Below are 27,815 nucleotides of genomic sequence, written 5' to 3'. Positions count from 1 at the left end.
CCATCAGGACAGCAGTGTGAAGAAAGTGTGGTGAGTTCCATCTCACAGATGATCAAGCTCTGGCTCACAGATACTAAGACCCTCTCCAGATAACTGGCAGAATGGCAATGAGGTTCTATCTCCTACCCTCCCACACAATGGAACCAGCAGCTTCTTATTTGGAGGATGAAAATTTTATACTTCCCCAGTATTGTTCCCTAAGGGTACTCACTCAACAGCCCTTCACATTGAGGAAGAGGATGGTAGAGATGAAATCCTGCCCTTTGGGCCATGAGGCATAGCTGTGGGGTCATATGGATTACCAGGTCTCTGAGGTTAACTGTGGGGTGAAATAAAGAAATATAACCTCATGTGGAACAAGAAAGAGCAGCGAAGAGAATAGAAAACAGCAGGCCCTCCAGGGATCACCTCTACCTCTCTCTGTCTTTGCTCCCTTCCCCACCTCATTTGTCTCCTGCTCTTTGTGATAGTATGGGATGTACACAGGTATCCCAGGTACCCTGAGAGAGGATAGAACGATGGGAAGATCTAGACCATGAGAAAGGTGGATCAGGCAGCACAAGTCCTGGAGCCTGTGCCCTGGGTGTTGGTTCACCCACCAGACGCTCCATCTCTACCTGCTTCTGTGTGCCTCACCATTACTCTTCCACATAGCAATGAAGCTCCCACATAACAGAAATATGCACTCTCCAAGAGAGGCTAGCAGGGGAAGTGACTTACCCCTGAGCCCAGAACATCTCACAGTTACTGGTTTGGGTCTGGCACCAATATGCAGAGAGATCTCTGGTCTCTCTTGCTCCAGTGTCCTGAACAGCAGATAGTATGAGGCTTTCATCAAGCCCCTTGGGACTGCAAAGGAAACACACATCTCTCACGCAGATGGGGGGTAATACAAGGGGACAGGAAAACCCGGGAAACAGGAAGAAGTGGGGTGTATGGTGATTTCATTCCCTTACCCCAAACTCCATTCATGGGGTCCATGATTCAGTTGAATAGAAATGGTGGAATCGGAAGCCAAGATGGCCGAATAGGAACAGCTCCGGTCTACAGCTCCCAGCCTGAGCGACGCAGAAGATGGGTGATTTCTGCATTTCCATCTGAGGTACCGGGTTCATCTCACCAGGCAGTGCCAGACAGTGGGTGCAAGATAGTGGGTGCAGTGCACTGTGCGTAAGCTGAAGCAGGGCGAGGCATTGCCTCACTCAGGAAGCGCAAGGGGTCAGGGAGTTCCCTTTCCTAGTCAAAGAAAGGGGTGACAGATGGCACCTGGAAAATCGGGTCACTCCCACCCTAATACTGCACTTTTCCAACAGGCTTAAAAAACGGCACACCAGGAGATTATATCACGCACCTGGCTTGGAGGGTCCTACGCCCACGGAGTCTCGCTGATTGCTAGCACAGCAGTCTGAGATCAAACTGCAAGGCGGCAGCGAGGCTGGGGGAGGGGCGCCTGCCATTGCCCAGGCTTGATTAGGTAAACAAAGTAGCCAGGAAGCTCGAACTGGGTGGAGCCCACCACAGATCAAGGAGGCCTGCCTGCCTCTGTAGGCTCCACCTCCGGGGGCAGGGCACAGACAAACAAAAAGACAGCAGTAACCTCTGCAGACTTAAATGTCCCTGTCTGACAGCTTTGAAGAGAGTAGTGGTTCTCCCAGCACGCAGCTGGAGATCTGAGAACGGGCAGATTGTCTCCTCAAGTGGGTCCTTGACCCCCGAGCAGCCTAACTGGGAGGCACCCCCAAGTAGGGGCAGACTGACACCTCACACGGCCGGGTACTCCTTTGAGACAAAACTTCCAGAGGAACGATCAGGCAGCAGCATTTCTGGTTCACCAAGATCCGCTGTTCTACAGCCACCACTGCTGATACCCAGGCAACCAGGGTCTGGAGTGGACCTCTAGCAAACTCCAACAGACCTGCAGCTAAGGGTCCTGTCTGTTAGAAGGAAAACTAACAAACAGAAAGGACATCCACACCAAAAACCCTTCTGTACGTCACCATCATCAAAGACCAAAAGTACATAAAACCACAAAGATGGGGAAAAAACAGAGTAGAAAAACTGGCAACTCTAAAAAGCACAGCACCTCTCCTCCTCCAAAGGAACACAGCTCCTCAACAGCAACAGAACAAAGCTGGATGGAAAATGACTTTGAAGAGCTGAGAGAAGGCTTCAGATGATCAAACTACTCCGAGTTACGGGAGGAAATTCAAAATGAATGGCAAAGAAGTTAAAAACTGAAAAAAAATTAGACGAATGGATAACTAGAATAACCAATGCAGAGAAGTCCTTAAAGGAGCTGATGGAGCTGAAAGCCAAGGCTCGAGAACTACGTGAAGAATGCAGAAGCCTCAGAAGCTGATGTGATCAACTGAAAGAAAGGGTATCAGTGATGGAAGACGAAATGAATGAAATGAAGCGAGAAGGGAAGTTTAGAGAAAAAAGAATAAAAAGAAATGAACAAAGCCACCAAGAAATATGGGACTATGTGAAAACACCAAATCTACGTCTGAATGGTGTACCTGAAACTGACGGGGAGAATGGAACCAAGTTGGAAAACACTCTGCAGGATATTATCCAGGAGAACTTCCCCAATCTAGCAAGGCAGGCCAACATTCAGATTCAGGAAATACAGAGAACACCACAAAGATACTCCTCGAGAAGAGCAACTCCAAGACACATAATCATCAGATTCACCAAAGTTGAAATGAAGGAAAAAATGTTAAGGGCAGCCAGAGAGAAAGGTCGAGTTACCCACAAAGGGAAGCCCATCAGACTAACAGCGGATCTCTCGGCAGAAACTCTACAAGCCAGAAGAGAGTGGGGACCAATATTCAACATTCTTAAAGAAAAGAATTTTCAACCCAGAATTTCATATTCAGCCAAACTAAGCTTCATAAGTGAAAGAGAAATAAAATACTTTACAGACAAGCAAATGCTGAGAGATTTTGTCACCACCAGGCCTGCCCTAAAAGAGCTCCTGAAGGAAGCACTAAACATGGAAAGGAACAACTGGTACCAGCAAATGTAAAAACATGCCAAAATGTAAAGACCATCGAGGCTAGGAAGAAACTGCATCAACTAACGAGCAAAATAACCAGCTAACATCATAATGACAGGACCAAATACACACATAACAATACTAACTTTAAATGTAAATGGGCTAAATGCTCCAATTAAAAGACACAGACTGGCAAATTGGATAAAGAGTCAAGACCCATCAGTGTGCTGTATTCAGGAAACCCATCTCAAGTGCAGAGGCACACATAGGCTCAAAATAAAGGGATGGAGGAAGATCTACCAAGCAAATGGAAAACAAAAAAAGTCAGGGGTTGCAATCCTAGTCTCTGATAAAACAGACTGTAAACCAACAAAGATCAAAAGAGACAAGGCCATTACATAATGGTAAAGGGATCAATTCAACAAGAAGAACTAACTATCCTAAATACATATGCACCCAATACAGGAGCACCCAGATTCATAAAGCAAGTCCTGAGTGACCTACAAAGAGACTTAGACTCCCACACAATAATAATGGGAGAAGTTAACACCCCACTGTCAACATTAGACAGATCGAGACAGAAAGTTCACAAGGATATCCAGGAATTGAACTCAGCTCTGCACCAAGCAGACCTGATAGACATCTACAGAACTCTCCACCCCAAATCAACAGAATATACATTTTTTTCAGCACCACACCACACCTATTCCAAAATTGACCACATAGTTGGAAGTAAAGCACTCCTCAGCAAATGGAAAAGAACAGAAATTATAACAAACTGTCTCTCAGACCACAGTACAATCAAACTAGAATTCAGGACTAAGAAACTCACTCAAAACCACTCAACTACATGGAAACTGAACAACCTGCTCCTGAATGACTACTGGGTACATAACGAAATGAAGGTAGAAATAAAGATGTTCTTTGAAACCAACGAGAACAAAGACACAACATACCAGAATCTCTGGGACACATTCAAAGCAGTGTGTAGAGGGAAATTTAAAGCACTAAATGCCCACAAGAGAAAGCAGGAAAGATCCAAAATTGACACCCTAATGTCACAATTAAAAGAACTAGAAAAGCAAGAGCAAACACATTCAAAAGCTAGCAGAAGGCAAGAAATAACTAAAATCAGAGCAGAACTGAAGGAAATAGAGACACAAAAAACCCTTCAAAAAATTAATGAATGCAGGAGCTGGTTTTTTGAAAAGATCAACAAAATCGATAGACCACTAGCAAGACTAATAAAGAAGAAAAGAGAGAAGAATCAAATATACACAATAAAAAATGATAAAGGGGATATCACCACCGATCCCACAGAAATACAAATTACCATCAGAGAATACTACAAACACCTCTACGCAAATAAACTAGAAAATCTAGAAGAAATGGATAAATTCCTCGACACATACACCCTCCCAAGACTAAACCAGGAAGAAGTTGAATCTGTGAATAGACCAATAACAGGCTCTGAAATTGAGGCAATAACCAATAGCTTACCAACCAAAAAAAGTCCAGGACCAGATGGATTCACAGCCGAATTCTACCAGAGGTACAAGGAGGAGCTGGTACCATTCCTTCTGAAACTATTCCAACCAATAGAAAAAGAGGGAATCCTCCCTAACTCATTTTATGAGGCCAGCATCATCCTGATACCAAAACCTGGCAGAGACACAACCAAAAAAGAGAATTTTAGACCAATATCCTTGATGAACACTGATGCAAAAATCCTCAATAAAATACTGGCAAACTGAATCCAGCAGCACATCAAAAAGCTTATCCACCATGATCAAGTGGGCTTCATCCCTGGGATGCAAGGCTGGTTCAACATACGCAAATCAATAAACGTAATCCAGCATATAAACAGAACCAAAGACAAAAACCACATGATTATCTCAATAGATGCAGAAAAGGCCTTTGACAAAATTCAACAACCCTTCATGCTAAAAACTCTCAATAAATTAGGTATTGATGGGACATATCTCAAAATAATAAGAGCTATCTATGACAAACCCACAGCCAATATCATACTGAATGGGCAAAAACTGGAAGCATTCCCTTTGAAAACTGGCACAAGACAGGGATGCCCTCTCTCACCACTCCTATTCAACATAGTGTTGGAAGTTCTGGCCAGGGCAATAGGCAGGAGAAGGAAATAAAGGGTATTCAATTAGGAAAAGAGGAAGTCAAATTGTCCCTGTTTGCAGATGACATGATTGTATATCTAGAAAACCCCACTGTCTCAGCCCAAAATCTCCTTAAGCTGATAAGCAACTTCAGCAAAGTCTCAGGATACAAAATCAATGTACAAAAATCACAAGCATTCTTATACACCAATAACAGACAAACAGAGAGCCAAATCATGAGTGAACTCCCATTCACAATTGCTTCAAAGAGAATAAAATACCTAGGAATCCAACTTACAAGGGATGTGAAGGACCTCTTCAAGGAGAACTACAAACCACTGCTCAATGAAATAAAAGAGGATACAAACAAATGGAAGAACATTCCATGCTCATGGATAGGAAGAATCAATATCGTGAAAATGGCCATACTGCCCAAGGTAATTTATAGATTCAATGCCATTCCCATCAAGCTACCAATGACTTTCTTCACAGAATTGGAAAAAACTACTTTAAAGTTCATATGGAACCAAAAAAGATCCCACATCACCAAGTCAATCCTAAGCCAAAAGAACAAAGCTGGAGACATCACACTACCTGACTTCAAACTACACTACAAGGCTACAGTAACCAAAACAGCATGGTACTGGTACCAAAACAGAGATAGAGATCAATGGAACACAACAGAGTCCTCAGAAATAATGCTGCATATCTACAACCATCTGGTCTTTGACAAACCTGAGAAAAACAAGCAATGGGGAAAGGATTCCCTATTTAATAAATGGTGCTGGGAAAACTGGCTAGCCATATGTAGAAAGCTGAAACTGGATCCCTTCCTTACACCTTATACAAAAATTAATTCAAGATGGATTAAAGACTTACATGTTAGACCTAAAACCATAAAAACCCTAGAAGAAAACCTAGGCAATACCATTCAGGACATAGGCATGGGCAAGGACTTCACATCTAAAACACCAAAAGCAATGGCAACAAAAGCCAAAATTGACAAATGGGATCTAATTAAACTAAAGAGCTTCTGCACAGCAAAGGAAACTACCATCAGAGTGAACAGGCAACCTACAGAATGGGAGAAAATTTTCACAACCTACTCATCGGACCAAGGGCTAATATCCAGAATCTACAATGAACTCAAACAAATTTACAACAAAAAAACAAACAACCCCATCAAAAAGTGGGCAAAGGATATGAACAGACACTTCTCAAAAGAAGACATTTATGCAGCCAAAAGACACATGAAAAAATGCTCATCATCACTGGCCATCAAAGAAATGCAAATCAAAACCACAATGAGATACCATCTCACACCAATTAGAATGGCGATCATTAAAAAGTCAGGAAACAACAGGTGCTGGAGAGGATGTGGAGAAATAGGAACACTTTTACACTGTTGGTGGGACTGTAAACTAGTTCAACCATTGTGGAAGTCAGTGTGGCGATTCCTCAGGGATCTAGAACTAGAAATACCATTTGACCCAGCCATCCCATTACTGGGTATATACCCAAAGGATTATAAATCATGCTGCTATAAAGACACATGCACATGTATGTTTATTGCGGCACTATTCACAATAGCAAAGACTTGGAACCAACCCAAATGTCCAACAATGATAGACTGGATTAAGAAAATGTGGCACATATACACCATGGAATACTATGCAGCCATAAAAAATGAATAGTTCATGTCCTTTGTAGAGATGTGTATGAAACTGGAAACCATCATTCTCAGCAAACTATCGCAAGGACAAAAAACCAAACACCACATGTTCTCACTTATAGGTGGGAACTGAACAATGAGAACACATGGACACAGGAAGGGGAACATCACACTCCAGGGACTGTTGTGGGGTTGGGGGAGGGGGGAGGGATAGCATTAGGAGATATACCTAATGCTAAATGACGAGTTATTGGGTGCAGCACACCAACATGGCACATGTATACATATATAACAAACCTGCACATTGTGCCCATGTACCCTAAAACTTAAAGTATAAAAAAAAAAAAAAAAGAAATGGTGGAATCCCCTTCTTCCCTTCCGCAGCACCATCCGGGCACTCATTCCACCACACAGAAATGACACTGACTCACAGTGAAATTAGAAACGTGGGAGTGTTTTCCTTCTCCCATATGCTCTCTAGTCACATGGAAAATAGTTACTATACACTAGAGAAACTTGACAAACCCCAGCTTAATTAAATGATGAAGTTTAACATCACCAGTGACATTAAGTAGGCATCCTGACTACCAGATATAATGTTACAAGAAGGGCACTTCAAATCAATGGTATTCTTTCTCAAAACACATAATCCTGGTCTAATCACAATAAGAACAACTGGCTAAGCCTGTACTCCTCATGACTGTCAGGGTCATGAAAGTCATCTGGCAGTTCCTCAAATGGATAAGCAGGGAGTTACCAGCAATTCCACTCTTAGGTACATACTCAAGAGAAATGAAAACATAAGTCTACCTGAAAACTTGTACACAAATGTATGTCGAATTGTCAATCATATTAGCCAACAACTAGAAATAATCCAAATGACTATCAATAGATAAATGATAAAAAATGTAGTCTATTCATACAAGATTTTTCAGCCATTAGAAAGAATGACATTAAGACACATGCTACACCATGGATGAACCTTGACTATATATCATAACCAGGCGAAGGAAGCCAAACAATAAAGAACAAATATTGTACGATTCCATTTATATAAAGCATCTAAACAGGCAAATACATAGACACAGAAAACATTTGTGATTGCCAAGGCTGAAGCAGGAATTAACTGTATTCAAGCACGACAGGACTTTTTGAGGTAATGGAAATGTTAAAAGCTTAATTATGGTGATGGTAGCACAACTCTACACATTTACTGAAATTCATCAAATTTTACCCTTAAAATGGGTAAATTTCATTGTCTGTAAAGTATATTGCAAGAAAGCTGTTTAAAAATATGGTACTACATATTTTTATGCACTATGCCAGTGAGACAGAGCTGTTCACTCCCCTGGAAAGTGGGCTGAAGCCAGGGAGCCAAGTGGTCTAGCTCAGTGGATCCCACTCCCACGGAGCCCAGCAAGCTAAGATCCACTGGCTTGAAATTATTGCTGCCAGCATAGCAGTCTGAAGTCCACCTGGGACGCTCCAGCTTGGTGGGGGGAAGGGTGTCCATCATTACTGAGGCTTGAGTAGGCGGTTTTCCCCTCACAGCATAAACAAAGACACAGGAAAGTTCGAACTGGGTGGAGCCCACTGCAGCTTGGCAAAGCCGCTGTAGCCAGACCGCCTCTCTGGATTCCTCCTCTCTGGGCAGGGCATCTCTGAAAAAAAGGCAGCAGCCCCAGTTAGGGGCTTATAGATAAAACTCCCATCTCCCTGGGGCAGAGCACCTGGGGGAAGGGGTGGCTGTGGGTGCAGCTTTGGCAGACTTAAACGTTCCTGCGTGCCAGCTCTGAAAAGAGTAGCAGATCTCCCAGCACAACACTCGAGCTCTGCTAAGGGAGAGACTGCCTCCTCAAGTGGGTCCCTGAACCCCGTGCCCCCTGACTGGGAGAAACCTCCCAGCAGGGGTCGACAGACACCTCATACTGGAGAACTCCGGCTAGCATCTGACGGGTGCCTCTCTGGGATGAAGCTTCCAGAGGAAGGAATAGGCAGCAGTCTTTGCCGTTCTGCAGCCTCTGCTGGTGATACCCAGGCAAATGGGGTCCGGAGTGGACTGCCAGCAAACTCCAGCAGACCTGCAGCAGAGGGGCCTGTTAGAAGGAAAACTAACAAACAGAAAGGAATAGTATCAACTTCAACAAAAAGGACGTCCACACCAAAACCCCATCCAAAGGTCACCAACAATAAAGACCAAAGGTAGATAAATCCACGAAGATGGGGAGAAACCAGCGCAAAAAGACTGAAAATTGCAAAAACAAGAATGCCTCTTCTCCTCCAAAGGATCACAACTCCTCGCCAGCAACGGAACAAAACTGGACGGAGAATGCATTTGACGAATTGACAGAAGTAGGCTTCAGAAGGTGGGTAATAACAAACTTCTCCAAGCTAAAGGAGCATGTTCTAACTCAATGCAAGGAAGCTAAGAAGCTTGAAAAAAGGTTAGAGGAATTGCTAACTAGAATAACCAGTTTAGAGAAGAACATAAATGACCTGATGGAGCTGAAAAACACATCACAAGAACTTCGTGAAGCATACACAAGTATCAACAGCTGAATCAATCAAGCGGAAGAAAGGATATCAGAGATTGAAGATCAACTTAATGAAATAAAGCATGAAGACAGGATTAGAGAAAAAAATGAAAAGGAACGAACAAAGCCTCCAAGAAATATGGGACTACGTGAAAAGACCAAACCTACATTTGACTGTGTACCTGAAAGTGATGGGGAGAATGGAAGCAAGTTGGAAAACACTCTGCAGGATATTATCCAGGAGAACTTCCCCAACCTAGCAAGGCAGGCCAACATTCAAATTCAGGAAATACAGAGAACACCACAAAGATACTCCTCGAGAAGAGCAACCCCAAGACACATAATCATCAGATTCACCAAAGTTGAAATGAAGGAAAAAATGTTAAGGGCAGCCAGAGAGAAAGGACAGGTTACCCACAAAGGGAAGCCCATCAGACTAACAGCTGACCCCTTGGCAGAAACTCTACAAGCCAGAAGAGAGTGGGGGCCAATATTCAACATTCTTAAAGAAAAGAATTTTCAACACAGAATGTCATATCCAGCCAAACTAAGCTTCATAAGTGTGGGAGAAATAAAATACTTTACAGACAAGCAAATGCTGAGAGATTTTGTCACCACCAGGCCTGCCCTACAAGAGCTCCTGAAGGAAGCGCTAAACATGGAAAGGAACAACCAGAACCAGTCACTGCAAAAACATGCCAAATTGTAAAGACCATCGATGCTAGGAAGAAACTGCATCAACTAATGGGCAAAATAACCAGCTAACATCATAATGACAGGATCAAATTCACACATAACAATATTAACCTTAAATGTAAACAGGCTAAATGCCTCAATGAAAAGACACAGACTGGAAAATTGGATAAAGAGTCAAGACCCATTGGTGTGCTGTATTCAGGAGACCCATCTCACGTGCAAAGGCACACATAGGCTTGACATAAAGGGAAGGAGGAATATTTACCAAGCAAATGGAAGCAAAAAAAAAGCAGGTGTCAGTTTATTTTTGATGAGTTTAATCTAATTGGCTGCATATTTTGTGACTTATTTATTTATATTTAGTACTATCTTTTCAAGATTTTTTTTTTCAGTCAATAAATTTGGACTTTGCACTTCTAACTAGCTTGATACAGCTCCAGACAAAGCTAAGAGTCTAGGTAAGCAGTCAATCTGGTTGTGGATTGTATCAGAAAAATGACTTTAGCAACTTATTTAGAGAGGCTATGCTCAGGTTCCCGCATCCATAAAAATTGGTATAATAACACTCATTCCCCTTTTATTTTGCAGACATCATAAAAATACATAAGATAATTAAAGGAACCCAAATATATGGGAATAAACATATAAACCTGAGGTAGGACTGTTATTAGAATGATGATAAACAATGAGCATATTCAAAATCTGAGTAATTAATACAAACTGTCCAAGACCATTTTTAAATATTGCATGCATATGGAAACTTGGAAAGCAAGAAGGAATCACAAGCTGGGCTATTGGGAAAGTTTGAGAGTCCTAATCCTGCCAGAGGCACTGCAGGGTGTAGTCACTTGCAACATTCCTGTCTGACAGCTCCCAGGTGACTAGATAGATTTGTGTCTTTCCCACCAGCCTGTGCTGAAAAAGTCTTCCCTGTTATTTAAAAACAGGCATGGTTCCTCTCACTTCTGGTAGGAGCAAAGGCCAGTGGCCTGATGGGACAAATAACCTTTCCTTCTCTGACCCCAGAAAATATCCATATTAATTGGAATTGAATATTGAAATGTACCACCTTTGCATACGTCTAAAACTTGCAGCCTCTGGCTTCATTATGAGTCAGATGCTAAATGGGAAAGATAGTGGGTGGGTCCTGAAACAAGGCTTTGAGTGTTTTCTGCATCACTGTGAGCAGCCAGGCTTTCTACTGCTTGTACCATTAAAGTTGAATATAAAACTGTCATTTAAAAGAAAGAGTGCCAGAGCATCTCTTTCCTTCCCCACTGTATTGTGGGTCCATTGACACTTCCATAGAGCTTTGAAGTCCCCTTTCTGACAAGGTTTCTCTTCCAATTATTTTCTTCTTCTTCAGCTTTGAATTTATTCTTGTTCATACTTATCTCAGTTGCAATTTTTCATTTATCTGCAGGATTATTTGATTAGTGCCTTCCTTGCCAACGAAAGAGTAAATTAGAATAAATCAGGGGCTATATTTATTTTTCTAGGGCTGCCATATTTATCACAGACAAACAAGTAAACAAATAAAATAAAAAGTTACAGGACACTCAGCTAAATTTGAATTTCAGATAAACATGGAATAATTTTTAGTATAAGAATGTTGCTTATCTAAAATTCAAATTTAACTAGGAATCCTGTATTTTATCCTGCAACATTTTTAGTCACAGTTTACCTTCAGGGCTTATCATAGTATTAAGAACATTGTAAGAGTTCAATTAAAATGTCTTGAATGGATGAATGCCAGATTGCAGGGAGGAAAGTATCATAACATCTTAGACAGTTGCAAATACATAAGATTGCATACTTGTATACTTATAATCCATTTCCAAAAACACTTCCTTAAAGTAAATTTTCAAAAGCCAGGAACAACCCATAGAGCTCATAGATAAAACTTTTGCAGAGTAGTAGTCAGTAAAAATGTCATACCACAATTCCACCATCAACATATTTTCGATTCTCCTGATATCTATACAGAAAAGGTAACAAAAAATCATATACACATCACATAATTAACTAAAAACCAAATCTGAACCAAAAAGACTCTCTTCATTTTTTACAGTGTTGATTGAAATACAGTAGGCAAAACTTACAAAATATGTAGTTGTAAGTAGAAACATTCACTAGAGATCAAAGGGTGTAGAAATAGCCAGGAAAACTGGCAAATAACCCTCATAAGGTTTTGAGTGTACCTCAGATATTGTTCTTTGTCATCATTGTTATAATTGTTTGACCTAATTGCTGTCTATAAATTAAAAAGCAGATTATTGTCTTCTCAGACCGTTTTTATGTTTCTCTTTTCTTTCATTAATTTCAACAAATACTGAATGTCTATTGTGTGTAAGACAATGTCTAAAACAAAATAAAAATCTGTGTACATATGAAAAAAAAAATATGGTACTGACCTGGTCTTCTGTTGTACCACAGTAATGACCAAACGTTTTCATACAAAAGAATTGATGCATATGTTTTACATAAAAATGAACGCATATAGGGCCGGGTGTGGTGGCTGACGCCTGTAATCCCAGCACTGTGGGAGGCCGAGGCAGGCGGATTACGAGCTCAAGAGATGGAGACCATCCTGGCCAACATGGTGAAACCTCGACTATACTAAAAATGCAAAAAATTAGCTGGGCGTGGTGGTGCGCACCTACAGTCCTAGCTACTCAGGAGGCTGAGGCAGGAGAATCGCTTGAACCCAGGAGGCAGAGGTTGCAGTGAGCTGAGATCACACCATTGCATTCCAGCCTGGCAACAGGCGATACTGCGTCTCAAAAAAAAAAAAAAAAAAAAAAATGAATGCGTATAAAGAGTGCCTGTGTCCTAGCCCTGCTGCCTCTGTCCTGTAACTCCAAGCAATGATCATTCCTCTTCCCCCTTCCCCTCATCGCTACATCAGGATGTGCTTGTGTACAAAATTTGATTGCATCTGATCACTTCCACGTCTTCCAATTGTGGCAATGGCATGACAGCAGGTCCATGACGGAGTCCAGGACCCACCCTATGTGATAGGATGTCAGCATTAACTAATTTCTTCAGTCCTCTGTGGCCGACCTCACATGCCTCCCCTTGGGGAGTCTAAATGGCACAACTCTATGTGTGCCACTATGTCAATACATATCAAAGGGTACACACCACTTACATAAACAATTTCCCTTGTAGAAATTCATCTTCAGAATGTAGTGAAGAATGTTGATAAGCATCTGGTTATAAGGACTGCCATCCTGATAATTCTCTTTTGTCACTTCTGAGCCTGAATTTGGGAAGAGAAACCAAATGAGACACAAACCCACAAAAGGGCAGAGGGAAATGTGGTTGTCAGCACACACACACACACACACACACTCACTCACACAAACTGAGACATTTATCATGTTGTGTTATATTTCTCCTAAGACAGCTTGCTGGACTCAAGGAAGACACATTCAACTCACTAGCGCAAATAGCCACAGGAATTGTGCCCGTAACTGTGCCCTTCAGCAGTGCACAGACTCTGAAAAGATGCCATCCACACAGTGTAGATAATAGGAAATATCAGGACAGTCTGAATAACAAGAAGTTGTGAAAATTGATTATGTTACATCCATAGGATGGAATTCCAGAAGGCAACAAAAACGAGTTATAATGAAAGTAATGATGAGAGATGACTTCTTGTGTACCAAATTAATGATTCTCATTATTTCTAATGTGTGAAGAACTAGGTACTTTCATACTGTGATATAGGCAATATAAATTAGTAATAGTATTTTGAATTGATTATTAATATAAAATGTTATAGTTCAAAGGGTTTGAAAATGAAACTTTTAGGAACTTATTATAAATAAATGCTTACAAACATATTTGAATATACATGAGCATGGCGTTAAGTACATTATTTTCGGTCATAGAAATGGTAAGGGAACTAAATTTTCATTGCTATAATACTAGTGAAATAAATTTGAGGGTATCCACGCAATGAAATACATAGTCCAAAAAAAAAAAAGTGAGATTTTGTGTTTAAGTATTTTAAGATGTTATCACAGACGTATATTTCCATGAAAAGATGGTTATAATAAGGGCTAACTTGGGTTACGAAGATAATAAAAGATCTGCATCCATTTTAGCTTACCCAGGTCTCCAGCTATTTATCCATATGTCTCAAAGCATTTAAAATATATATTTATTATTCTGACATAGTTTTCTCTTCCACATAGTAAAAGGCTCCATTTTTTTAATGGAGGCTGTCAGTATTCCTACACACTGGGAATGCCCAATTTCCCACTCAGACTTCTAGAAAACTCTGTAGGGCGGGGCTTGGGCCACAACTCCTCCCTCCCACTTTCCTACTGTGATGTTCAAGCTGCATGCAGTTCAGGCTTCAGTCACGAGGGGGCACCACCGTACCACCATTGTCAAACTTCTCCACAGACGTGTTTGCATGGAGCAAAAAAAAATACCTCACTTAAAACCCAGCGTATGAATTTACATATAGAATGACTCTAATTCTGTCAGAATAAAATTGATAAGTGTAAAAGAAGACAGTAAAATCCTCTACTCTGGGGCATCCATAAGATGAAACATGAGATACCTCTAGTGCACCCTGGCAGCCCGTGGCAGGCAGAATTATTGTAATTTGGTATATTTTTGAAAGTTTAGTGACTATGTATATTGCATTTTATGTGAATTATCTGTTCATATCTTTTGATGATTTCTCTACTCATTATTAAGACTTCTTCCATATCAAGGATATTATGTATTAACCATTCGAAATACTAAATATAGATAGCAAATAAACATATGAACTAGTGAAAGACTATACAATTTCTGTGTTTAAAAGCAATACAACAGAATTGAACACAAATGAGCAAAGACATCAATCATATCAATAACAATAAATTGGCTTAACTCATCTATTAAAAGTATTTCAGATTGCCTATTGAAGAAAAATCCAAAGCTGTGCTTTTCCAAGTGATACACGTAAAACAAACGTATTCATATAGGTTAAAAATGTAAGGATAAATATATACTAGGCAGTTGACAATATAAAGAAAGTAAGGGTTACAATCTTGATAATTAAAAGAAAAAAACTGAGACCAAAATGGATTTAAAGAGACAAAAAAACACAGTTGATAAAGTCAAAGGCTACAATTCACAAGGAAGATGGGAGCTACTCATATATGCAGTCATGTGGTAAAAATATTGATAGAGCAAAAACTACAGTAGTGCAAAGAGAAGTAGGAAGAAGCACACCATTTAATAATAGAAATTCTACCACATTTCCTATAATCCAAAAACGTTCAGGTGGAGAAAAATTTAACAACTGTAGAGAAGACTTAAGCAACATAATTCGAAGGGTAGATCTTACAGATACACTTATTCTAAATTGTGAAGCCTAATATTAGGCAACACACCTACTTTTCATATAAACATGGATCATTCATGAAAATTGATTCTATCTGAGGCTACTAAACAAAACTTGCACCCAAATAGATTAAAATTGCAGAATTTGGTGCATATAATCATAATGAAAACAGAGCATGTACGAATTTAGCTAGAGTTGCTATCAGAGACTATTTTAAAGCATTAAATACCTATATCAATAAAAATGAAAATGAGTTAAACATTCAATTCAGAAAGCCTGATAAAGAACCACAATGTAAACTAAAAGAATGCAGACAAAAAGAATACTTAATGGTAAAATTAGAAGTGAATATGTAAAGAAATAACATCTCAGCACAGTTGGGATGAGAAGGAAGCAAACATTGGTGCTGTGAATAATGTGTCAAAAACTGTGCTAGGATCTGGAGGAGGTTTCCTCTTGAACTCCTCACAATGCTCTCTTGAGTATAAGAATCAAGTTTGTGTGTGTGTGTGTACATATAGACATACAATGTTAAATTAGGTAGTTGGAGGACAAGAACACCTATAGTATTAATGTGTGTGTGTGGTTGTATGAAGACAAATATGCAAAAGAATACTATATTTTGTCTAGGGACGCTCTCATATGTAGTAAAGTAATAAAAAAAAAAGTGGAATAAATACCGCATTCTGGATATTGATTATTTCTAGGAGTGAAGAAAGGGTCATGGAGGAGTAAAGTTTTTCTTAACTTGGATTAATTTTATAGTTCTCTATACTTTTTATCTGAAATATTTCATAAGTAGCAGGGGTTTTAAGGGATATAGTGTTTTTTTCATAAGTATAATCCATACTCAGCAAAGGCTTAATATTGAGCCAAGTAGTGAAGTTAAAAATACCAGTCCCATCATAAACTGGGCGCAGTGGCTCATGCCTGTAATCCCAGCACTTAGGGAGGCCAAGGCAGGTGGATCACTTGAAGCCAGGAGCTCGAGACCACCAGCCTGGCCAATACAGCAAAACCCGTCTGTACTAAAAATACAAAAAAAAAAAAAAAATTAGCTGAGTGGTCAATATGTTACATGTATGCCATTTCCAATCAGATGCATTGTTTAAGAACTGAGGCTGATCAACTGGTAAAGGGTTCAGTGCGAAGCAAATCTGGGGCAAGGCATGGTGGCTCCTGCCTGTGATCACAGAATTTTGGGAGGCCGAGGTGGGAGGATTCCTTGAGCCCAGGAGTTCAAGATGAGCCTGAACAACATAGTGAGATTCCATCTCTACCAAAAAAAAATTAAAAATTAGGCAGAAGTGGTGGCACACGGCTGTAGTCCCAGCTACTCAGGATGTCAGGTGTCTCACACCTGTAATCCCATCTACTCGGGAGGCTGAGGCAGGAGAATCAACTGAACCCGGGAGGCAGAAGCTGCTGTGATCCGAGATCACGCCACTGCACTCCAGCCTGCGTAACACAGCAAGACTCTGTGTCAAAAAAAAATAATAATAATTAATCCTATCATGGTTGAAATTAACATTGGGCTATGTTCTTTGGGATTTATTTTGTGTATACATGTATGCACATGCACACTGTACATGCATTACATATACAACTCATATAATAATTAAAATACCATATGTATAGTTTAGTACCCTGTATTTTTTGTTATTTTAGTTTTCCTTTTACCTTAAGTACTAACATGTGGATGAGGCATTCTGGTTAAATTACAAGGTAAAAGATATGATACAACTTTGCTTTTTTTTTTTTTTTTAAGGTTCTTGCTCTATCACCCAGGCTGTAGTACAGTGGTGTGATCACAGCTTACTGCAGACTTGACTTCCTGGGCTCAAGCAGTCCTCCCACCTCAGCATCCTCAGTAGCTGGGACTACAGCCATGTGCCATCACTCCTGCCTAATTTTAAAAAATTTTTTGTAGAGATGGGATCTCACTATGTTGTTCAGGCTCATCTTGAACTCCCGGGCTCAAGGAATCCTCCCACCTCGGCCTCCCAAAGTTCTGTGATCACAGGGAGGAGCCACCGTGCCTTGCCCCAAATTTGCTTCCCAATGAACCCTTTACCAGTTGATCCAGCCTCAATTCTTAAACAATGCATCTGATTGGAAATGGCATACAGGTAACATATTGAATAATATGATATGTTTGGGTCTGCTCATGAGATTTCTATAGACTTCCTTTAATCTATATATCAAACACTGTCCAACAGTTAATTCATTATAGGTTCATGAAACATAATACCTGGCCATGTATTCCTACTCCTATTATTCACCCTTTTGATAGTTAAAATGAATAATAATAAAATATGCTAACAATTATAGGGTATATAGTATTAATAGATAAATTGCTTACTATAGATCATACAACCAAAAAGTGATGGTTCCCAGGGTCAAATTCAGAAACTTCTCGCCCCAAAGACCACACTTCTAATCACTGTTTCTATACTGTTTCTACACTGAGTGCTCCTCTGTGTTTGGGCTGAGGCCAACAAAGGGAAGGGGCTTTCTCAAAGACCTGTGGTCAGTTGATGGGTTTTGCAGCTGGGCTACAAGGTTAATGATTCTCATCTTCAGTCCAGCTGGCCCATTAATATTCCTGGCTCTTCTGTACTATTTCTTCTTGGGGCTCAATAAGAAATTCCAGAGGGATCATGGTGGATGGGAGGCAAGACTAGATTGTAGCTCCCATGTGGACAGACAGAGCAGTGTGTGGAGACTCACATCATGTACTTTTGCTCCAGAACTACTGCAGAAATAAACAAGGAAAGCTGAGAGAACCCAAAGACCTTCTGAAAGAAGGAGATTGTTCATGCAGGACCCAGGAGACACTCCAAATACTGTAAGTGCCCAAGCTATGGAAGTGGGAAAGGGGGGATCATCCACCCCCGAACACACACCCTCACTGGGGAACCTGAAAGACTAGACCATGGAAGAAGATTCTGACCTCACCTGGAGCTGAGTCAATTCAGAAAGCCGAGCGAAATACAGGGGTAGAGGAAGCAAGAGGAAAAACCCTGTGGGCTCCCTGGGTCCCCTAGGAAGCCATTTCTGCCTTGTCTCACAGAAGTCTTTGGGGAGGGCTACCAGAGCTACTGGGAAAAGACCACAGGGAGAAGGAAACCTCCAGTTGAACTCCAGTTGAACTTTGTAACAATTCCAACCGAATGTGAAGTCTCCTGGCCAGAACTCAGGGGAAGGCATGAATCTGGTGTACAGATGCCACAGGAAAGGAGGCATGAAAGCCCAGCTTGCTTTCACACCTGGGAGGCTGGTAGCCTGGGGCAAGTTCTCAGCCCTGCTCACCCACTGCCTGGAAACACACTTGGTGCTGTTGGGGGACCATGGTGGGAGTGAGACCAGCCTTTTGGGTTGCATGGGAGCTGGGTGACGCCTGTGACTGTCAGCTTTCTCCTACTTCCCTGACAACCTGCAAGACACAGCAGAGGCAGCCATAATCCTCCTGGGAATTTAACTCCATTGACCTAGGAACCACATTCCCATCCCCCACAGCAGCTGCAGCAAGAACCGCCTAAGGGAAGTCTGAGCTCAGACACGCCTAGCCCTGCCCCCACCTGATGGTCCTTCCCTACCCACACTGGTAGCTGAAGACAAAGGGCATATACTCTTGGGAGTTCTAGGGCCCTACCCACCTGATCCTCCCTATACTACCACAGCTGATGCTGTCTTCAAAGCGCCACCTCCTGGCAGGAGGCCAACCAGCAAAAAATAGCACATTAAACAACCAAAACCAAGGACCCTCACAGAATCCATTTTAGCCCCCTGCCACCTCCACTGGAGCAGGCGCTGGTATCCACAGCTGAGAGACCTGCAGATGGTTCACATCACAGGACTCTGTGCAGACAACCCCCAGTTCCAGACTGAGCCTGCTAGGTGGCTAGATGCCTAGATGCCAAAGAGAGATAACAATCACTACAGCTCAGCTCTCAGGAAGCCATATCCCTAGGAAAAGGGGGAGAGTACTACATCAAGAGAACACCCCACGGGACGAAAGAATCTGAACAACAGCCTTGAGCCCTAGACCTTCCCTCTGACAGAGCCTACCTAAATGAGAAGGAACCAGAAAAACAATTCTAGTAATATGACAAAAGAAGATTCTTTAACAATCCCCAAAAATCACACTAGCTCACCAGCAATGGATCCATACCAAGAAGAAATCCCTGATTTACCTGAAAAAGAATTCAGGTCAGTTATTAAGCTAATCAAAGATTCACCAGAGAAAGGTGAAGTCCAATTTAAAGAAATCAAAAAAGTGATACAAGAAACGAGGGAAGAAATCTTCAGTGAAATAGATAGCATAAATAAAAAACGATCAAAAGGAAATTATTTCAGGAAATAATGGATGCACTTAGAGAAATGCAAAATGCTCTGAAAATTCTCAGTAATAGAATTGAACAAGCAGAAGAAAGAACTTCAGAATGCAAAGACAAGGTTTTCGAATTAACCCAATCCAACAAAAACAAAGAAAAAATAATTTAAAAAATGAACAAAGTCTCCAAGAAGTCTGGGATTATGTTAAATGACTAAACCTAAGAATAATCCATGTTCCTGAGGAAGAAGAGAAATCTAAAAGTTTGGAAAACAGATTTGGGGGAATAATTGAGGAAAACTTCCCAAGCCTTACTAGAAACTTAGACATCCAAATACAAGAAGCTCAAAGAACACCTGGGAAATTCATCGCAAAAAGATCATCGCCTAGGCACATTGACCTCATGTTATCTAAAATTAAGATGAAGGAAAGAATCTTAAGAGCTGTGAGGCAAAAGCATCAGGTAACCTATAAAGGAAAACCTATCAGATTAACAGCAGATTTCTCAGCAGAAACCCTACAAGCTAGAAGGGATTAGGGTCCTATCTTCAGCCTCCTTAAACAAAACAATTATCAGCCAAGAATTTTGTATCCAGTGAAACTAAGCTTCATAAATGAAAGAAAGATACAGTCTTTTTCAGATGAACAAATGCTGAGAGAATTTGACACTACCAAGCCAGCACTACAAGAACTGCTAAACGGCGCTCTAAATCTTGAAACAAATCCTGGAAACACATCAAAACAGAACCTCTTTAAAGCATAAATTTCACAGGACCTATAAAACAAAAATACAATTAAAAAAAAACACAAAGTATACAGGAAAAAAAATAGCATGATGAATGGAATAGTACCTCACATCTCAATACTAATCTTGAATATAAATGGCCTAAATGCTTCACTTAAAAGATACAGAATTGCAGAATGGATAAGAATTCACCAACCAACTATCTGCTGCCTTCAAGAGACCAACCTAACACGTAAGGACTCATATAAACTTAAGGTAAAGGGGTGGAAAAAGACATTCCATGCAAATAGACACCAAAAGTGAGCAGGAGTAGCTATTCTTATATCAGACAAAAAAGCTTTAAAGTAACAGCAGTTACAAAAGACAAAGAGGGACAATATGTAACTATAAAAGGCCTTGTCTAACAGGAAACTATCACAATCCTAAGTATATATGCACGTAACACTGGAGCTCCCAAATTTATAAAACAATTACTACTACACCTAAGAAATGAGATAGACAGCAACACAATAATAGTGGGGGACTTCAATACTCCACTGATAGCACTAGACAGGTCATCAAGACAGAAAGTCAACAAACAGTGGATTGAAACTATACCCTAGAACAAATGGACTTAACACATATTTACAGAACATTCCATTTAACAACCACAGAATATACATTCTATTTAATAGAGAATTTGACACTACCAAGCCAGCACTACAAGAACTGCTAAAAGGAGCTCTAAATCTTGAAACAAATTCTGGAAACACATCAAAACAGAAACTCTTTAAAGCATAAATCTCACAGGACCTATAAAACAAACATACAATTTAAAAAAACACAAGGTAGACCAAGATAAACTCCAAGATAGACCATATGATACACCACAAAATGAGCCTCAGTAAATTTAAGAAAATTGAAATTATATCAAGCACTCTTTCAGACCACAGTGGAATAAAACTGAAAATCAACTCCAAAATGAGTTGAAGGTTCAAAACCATGCAAATACATGGAAATTAAATAACCTGCTCCTGAATGATCACTGGGTCAAAAACAAAATCAAGATGGAAATTTAAAAATTCTTCAAAGTGAACGACAATAGTGACATAGCCTATCAAAACCTCTGGGATACAGCAGAGGTGGTGCTAAGAGGAAAGTTCATAGCCCTAAACACCTACGTCAAAAAGTCTGAAAGAGCACAAACAGACAATCTAAGGTCACACCTCCAGGAATTAGAGAAACAAGAATAAACCAACCCCAAACCCATCAGAAGAAAGGAAATAACCAAGATTAGTGCAGAACTAAATAAAATTAAAACTAAGAAAAACAATACAAAAGATAAATGAAACAAAAAGCTGGTTCTTTGAAAAGATAAATAAAATTGATAGACCATTAGCAAGATTAACCAAGAAAAGAAGAGAGAAAATCCAAATAAGCTCAATTAGAAACAAAACAGGAGATACTACAACTGACACCACAGAAACATAAAAGATCATTGAAGGCTACTATGAACACCTTTATGCAAATAAACTAGATAACCAAGGGGAGATGGATAAATTCCTGGAAATATACAACCCTCCTAGATTAAACCAGGAAGATATAGAATCTCTGAACAGACCAATAACAAGCAGTGAGATTGAAATGGTAATTTTAAAATTGCCAACAAATAAAGTCCAGGACCAGATGGATTCACAGCTGAATTCTATCAGACATTCAAAGAAGAATTGGTACCAATCCTATTGACACTATTCTAAAAAACAGAGAAAGAGGGAATCCTCCCTAAATCATTCTGTGAAGCCAGTATCACCTTAATACCAAAACCAGGGAAGGACATAACAAAAAAGAAAACTACAGACCAATATCCCTGATGAACACAGATGTAAAAATCCTTGGCCAGGCGTGATAGCTCATGCCTGTAATCCCAGCACTTTGGGAGGCCAAGGCAGGTGGATCACTTGAGGTCAGGTGTTCGAGACCAGCCTGGCCTACATGGTGAAACCCTGTCTCTACTAAAAATACAAAAATTAGCCAGGTGTGGTGGCACGCACTTGTAATCCCAGCTACTTGGGAGGCTGAGGTGGGACTGCTTGAACCTGGGAGGTGGAGGCTGGAGCAAGCTGAGATCACACCACTGCACTCCAGCCTGGGCAACAGAGTGAGACTCCATCTCAAAAAACAAACAAAAAAAAAAACCTCAACAAAATACTAGCGAACTGAATCCAACAACATATCAAAAAGAAAATCCACCATGATCAAAAATCACATGACCATCTCAACAGACACAGAAAAAACATTTGACAAAATCCAGCATCCCTTTAGGATTAAAACTCTCAGAAAAACTGGCATACAAGGGACATAACTCAATGTAATAAAAACAATCTATGACAAACCCACAGCCAACATAATACTGAATGGGGAAAAGTTGAAAGCATTCCCTCTGAGAACTGGAACAAGACAAGGATGTCCACTCTTACCACTCCCATTCAACATAGTAGTAGAAGTCCTAACCAGAGAAATCATACAAGAGAAAGAAATAAAGGGGATCCACATTGGTAAAGAGGAAGTCAAACTGTCACTGTTTGCTGATATGATTGTATACCTAAAAAACCCTAAAGACTACTCCAAAAAGCTCCTAGAACTGATAAACTAATTCAGCAAAGTTTCCAGATACAAAATTAATGTACAGAAATCAGTAGCTCTCCTATACACCAACAGCAACCAAGCTGAGAATCAAATTAAGAACTCCTTTTATAATAGCTGCAAAAAAATAAAATAGAATACTTAGGAATACACCTAACCAAGGAGGTGAAAGACCTCTACAAGGAAAACTACAGAACACTGCTGAAAGAAATTATAGACAACACAAACAAATGGATACACATCCTATGCTCATGGATGAGTACAATCAATATTGTGAAAATGACCATACTGTCAAAAGCAATCTACAAATTCAATGCAATTCCCATCAAAATACTACCATCATTCTTCACGGAACTAGAAAAAACAATCCTAAAATTCACATGGAACCAAAAAAGAGCCTGTATAGCCAAAGCAAGACTAGGCAAAAAGAACAAATATGGAGGCATCACATTACCTTACTTCAAACTATACTATAAGGCCAGAGTCACCAAAACAGCATGGTACTGGTATAAAAATAGGCACATAGACTATATATGAAACATTTATATATATATATATATATATATACACACACACATATATATACACATATATATACACACACACACACACACACACATATATATATATATATAAAACAGAATAGAGAACCCAGAAACAAAGCCAAATACTTAGAGCCAACTGATCTTCGACAAAGCAAACAAAAACTTCAAGTAGGGAAAGGACACCCTATTCAACAAATGGTGCTGGGATAATTGGCAAGCCACATGCAGAACGATGAAACTGGATCCTCATCTGTCATCTTATAAAAAATCAACTAGAGATGGATCAAAAACTTAAATCTAAGACCTGAAACTACAAAAATTCTAGAAGGTAACATCAGAAAAACCATTCCAGGCATTGGCTTGGGCAAGGATTTCATGATAAGAAACCGAAAGCAAATGCAATAAAAACAAAGATGAACTGCTGGGACTTAATTAAACTAAAGAGTTTTGCATGGCAAAAGGAACAGTCAGCAGAGTAAACAGACAACTCACAGAGTGGGACAAAACCTTCACAATCTATACATCTGATAAAGGACTAATATCCACAACCTACAACAAACTCAAACAAATTAACAAGAAAAAAAAACAAACAATCCCATCAAAAAGTGGGCCTAGGACATGAATAGACAATTCTCAAAAGAAGATATACAAATGGCCAACAAACATGAAGAAAAGCTCAACATCACTAATGATCAGGGAAATACAAATAAAAACCAAAATGTAATATGATCACCATACTCCTGCAAGAATGGCCATAATAAAAAAATTAAAAAAAAATAGATGTTGGTATAGATGCAGTGAAAAGGGAACCCTTCTACACTGCTGGTAGGAATGTAAACTAGTACAACCACTATGGAAAACAGTGTGGAGATTCCTTAAAGAACTAAAAGTACAACCACCATTTGATCCAGCAATCCCACTACTGGGTATCTACCCAGAGAAAAATAAGTCATTATACAAAAAAGATACTTGAACCCACACATTTATAGCAGTACAATTTGCAATTGCAAAAATGTGGAACCAACCCAAATGCCCATCAATCAATGAGTGGATAAGGAAACTGTGGTATATATCGATATATATGATGGAATACTACTCAGCCATAAAAAGGAATGAATTAATGGCATTTCCAGCAACCTGTATGGGATTGGAGACTATTATTGTTAGTGAAGTAACTCAGGAATATAAAACCAAACATCATATGTTCTCACTCATAAGTGGCAGCTAAGCTAGGATGCAAAGAATGACACAATGGAATTTGGGGACTCGGGGAAAGGGTAGGAAGGAGGAGAGGGATAAAAGTCTACAAGTCAGGTTCAGTGTATACTGCTCAGGTGATGGGTGCACCAAAATCTCACAAAATACCACTAAAGAACTTACTCATGTAACCAAATACCACCTGTTCCCCAAAAACCTGTGGAAATAAAAAAAAAAAAGTAAACAAATAGTATTGTACAAATACAAAATAAATGAAAAGGAAAATAAAATAAAAAAAAAGAAAGAAATTCCTTTACCCATGTCACCCTAGAAAGAAAGAAACCAAAAATCATGTGGAACAAAAGGAATGAAAAGACCTCAGGTCACTTTCTGCTGCTACATTTCCAGATACACTCTGTTTCAAATCTTCTATTTTATTACACATAGGTATTTTATCTTGGTACCAGCAATCTTTCTTCTAAGAATCTATCCCAAAAACACAATGAAAAAAGACCAAATGGCATAAACACAAGGCCATTACTGGCAGAACAAATCATAACAACAGGAGACTAGAAATAAAAGAAATGTCCACCAATAAGTGGTTTATTGAATAATCTAAGGTATATCTATATCCTAGAATACTATGCAGCAATAAAAAGCAAGGACTCCTTCTCTATACTGCTATGTATTGATCTCTAGAATATATTCTTAAGCGGAAAAAAATGAGGTGCAGAAATATGTCTGAGCTGTTGCTGTTTATTATGGTAGACACTAGCCACATATGGCTATTTAAATTTAGGTTGATTAAATTTAGATGAAATTAGTAATTCAGTTCTTCAATTACAATCACCACATTTTGGGTGTTCAAGAACCACAGGGACCTAGTGGCTACTGCGGTGAACAGTGTAGACAGAGACTCTTTATCTCTGCAGAAATCATATTGGACTCCACTGAAGTAGAGTAGCCTACTTTTAAACCATAAAATAGGAGAAAATAATGTATTTGCTTATAATTTTAAAATTAGAAGGTCAAAACAAACATTGATAAAAATGATTATGCATAAAGGGATAGAACAGTAGCCCAGGATTAAAGACAATCATGTGTATTATCTCAAAATATAATACATATTTAATGGTTTTAAGCACTGAAAAGGATAAGTAATAATGACCAACCCAATAGTAATGGGCAACTCTAGTACCAGGAATGAGACCTCTAAAACATTTCCCACTAAAAAGAACCAGACTCCTTTGGAAAAAATGTCTGACTCCAGGTCTGGGGTAGGAATGGTACCAGAGGAGTCTAGACCAAACTAAAATACTCAAAACCATGTCAAGAATAAGTTGAGCTAAAGAAGCTTCCATTCACAAAGACAGAAAAATCTGAACATCAATACAAATATTGCAATAGGTTAAAACACATCAGATATAGAAACATCTAGAGCTTATGAAAACACTTTAAAATAATAATAGAATAGAACAAAAGAAAACAAAACAAAATCAACTCACTGCTCCCCTTTGAAGAATCCTAGAACAACCCATTATTTTGAAAGTAGAAATATAACAAAAGAATTAAGCATTCATCTTATTTTCCTATGCATACTATACTAACCTATAGTTGATGAGGGGATGTTTCTTTTATAGAATAATTCAAGCTAATAAATGCCAAAAATAGAATTAGAACATCACCTTGCTACAACTTTTAATGAAATGTGGACTTATACACATTTAGAGGCTGCAAAATACTTGAGGTATAATGCAGATGGGAATTTTTATAATCAATAAATCTAACAACTTTTGAACCTAGTGATCAATCTTAACATCGTAAGAGGAGAGACAACTAGATACAATTAACCTCCTCATGGTATAATGCTTTAGGAATAAACAACACCACAGATTTTTCTGCCAAAAAATCTGAATTGGATCAAGACTCTAAATCTAATACAAATTTAAAGGAAAAGAAGTTGCCAGCGGAATATAATGAACAACACAATAAGGATATAAGTCAGCAAAATCCACAAAGCAAACTCCATAGGGCAAAATATCTTAAGCAAATAAATTGGAATGTGTGATGGTTAATTTTATGTGTCAACTTGACTGAGCAACAAAGGTCCCAGATATTTGGTCAGACATTATTCTGGGCTGGACATGGTGGCTCATGCCTGTAATCCCAGCACTTTGAAAGGCCGAGGTAGGCAGGTCACTTGAGGCCAGGAGTTCAAGACCAGCCGGGCCAACAGCCAAACCCTGTCTCTACTAAAAATACAAAAATTATCCAGGTGTGGTGGCACACGCCTGTAATCCCAGCTACTCAGGTGGCTGAGGCAGGAGAATTGCTTGAACCTGGGAGGTGGAGGTTGCAGTGAGCCGAGATGGTGCCACCGCACTCTAGCCTGGGCAACAGAGAGAGATCCTGTCTAAAAAAACAAACAAACAAACAAAAAAAAAAAAACAAAAAAAAAACCGTTATTCTTGGTGTGTCTTTGATGGTGTCTCTGGATGAGATTAACATTCAAATGGGTGAACTGAGTAAAGAAGTTTGCCTTCTCTAATGTGCATGGGCCTCGTCCAATCAATTGAAGATGTAAACAGAACAAAAAGGCTGACCAGGAGGAATTTCTCTGCCTCATTTTCTGAACTGAAACATTGGTCTTTTCCTGCCTTTGGACATGAATTCAAATCACCTTTTCTTGTGTTTCTAGCCAGCAAGCTTTTGGCCTGGAATTTACAACATTAACTCTCCAGATTCTCAGACCTTCAGTTTTGAATAGGAACTATACCACAGGCTCTCCTGGAAATCAAGTTTGCCTACTGCAGATGTTGACAAATCTCAGCCTTCATAATTACATGAGCCAACTACTTATAATAAATCTTTTTCACTATGGTTCAACTTATAATTTTTCAACATTATGGTGGTACAAAAGTGATATCCATTCAGTAGAAACTGTACTTTGAGTACTCATACACCTGTTTTTCACTTTCCGTACAGTATTCAATA

At 39.5% G+C, this 27,815-nt stretch overlaps 1 protein-coding gene across 28 annotated transcripts in view; it reads right to left on the bottom strand.

Moving 5' to 3' along the window:
- Positions 1 to 27,815, bottom strand: part of RAB40AL (RAB40A like) — a 417,954-nt gene that overhangs the window by 308,851 nt on the left and 81,288 nt on the right. For all 28 annotated transcript variants that reach the window (XR_010154860.1, XR_010154875.1, XR_010154870.1 and 25 more), the window contains one exon: positions 13,178 to 13,288. The gene's annotated coding sequence lies outside the window, so the exon portion shown is untranslated. The remainder of the gene's footprint in view (positions 1 to 13,177; positions 13,289 to 27,815) is intronic.

The sequence above is a fragment of the Pan troglodytes genome, chromosome X (genome assembly GCF_028858775.2).
Source record: "Pan troglodytes isolate AG18354 chromosome X, NHGRI_mPanTro3-v2.0_pri, whole genome shotgun sequence".
NCBI lineage: Eukaryota > Metazoa > Chordata > Mammalia > Primates > Hominidae > Pan > Pan troglodytes.
Note: the sequence above shows the minus strand (reverse complement) of the source record. Positions and strands in the feature narration are given on the sequence as shown.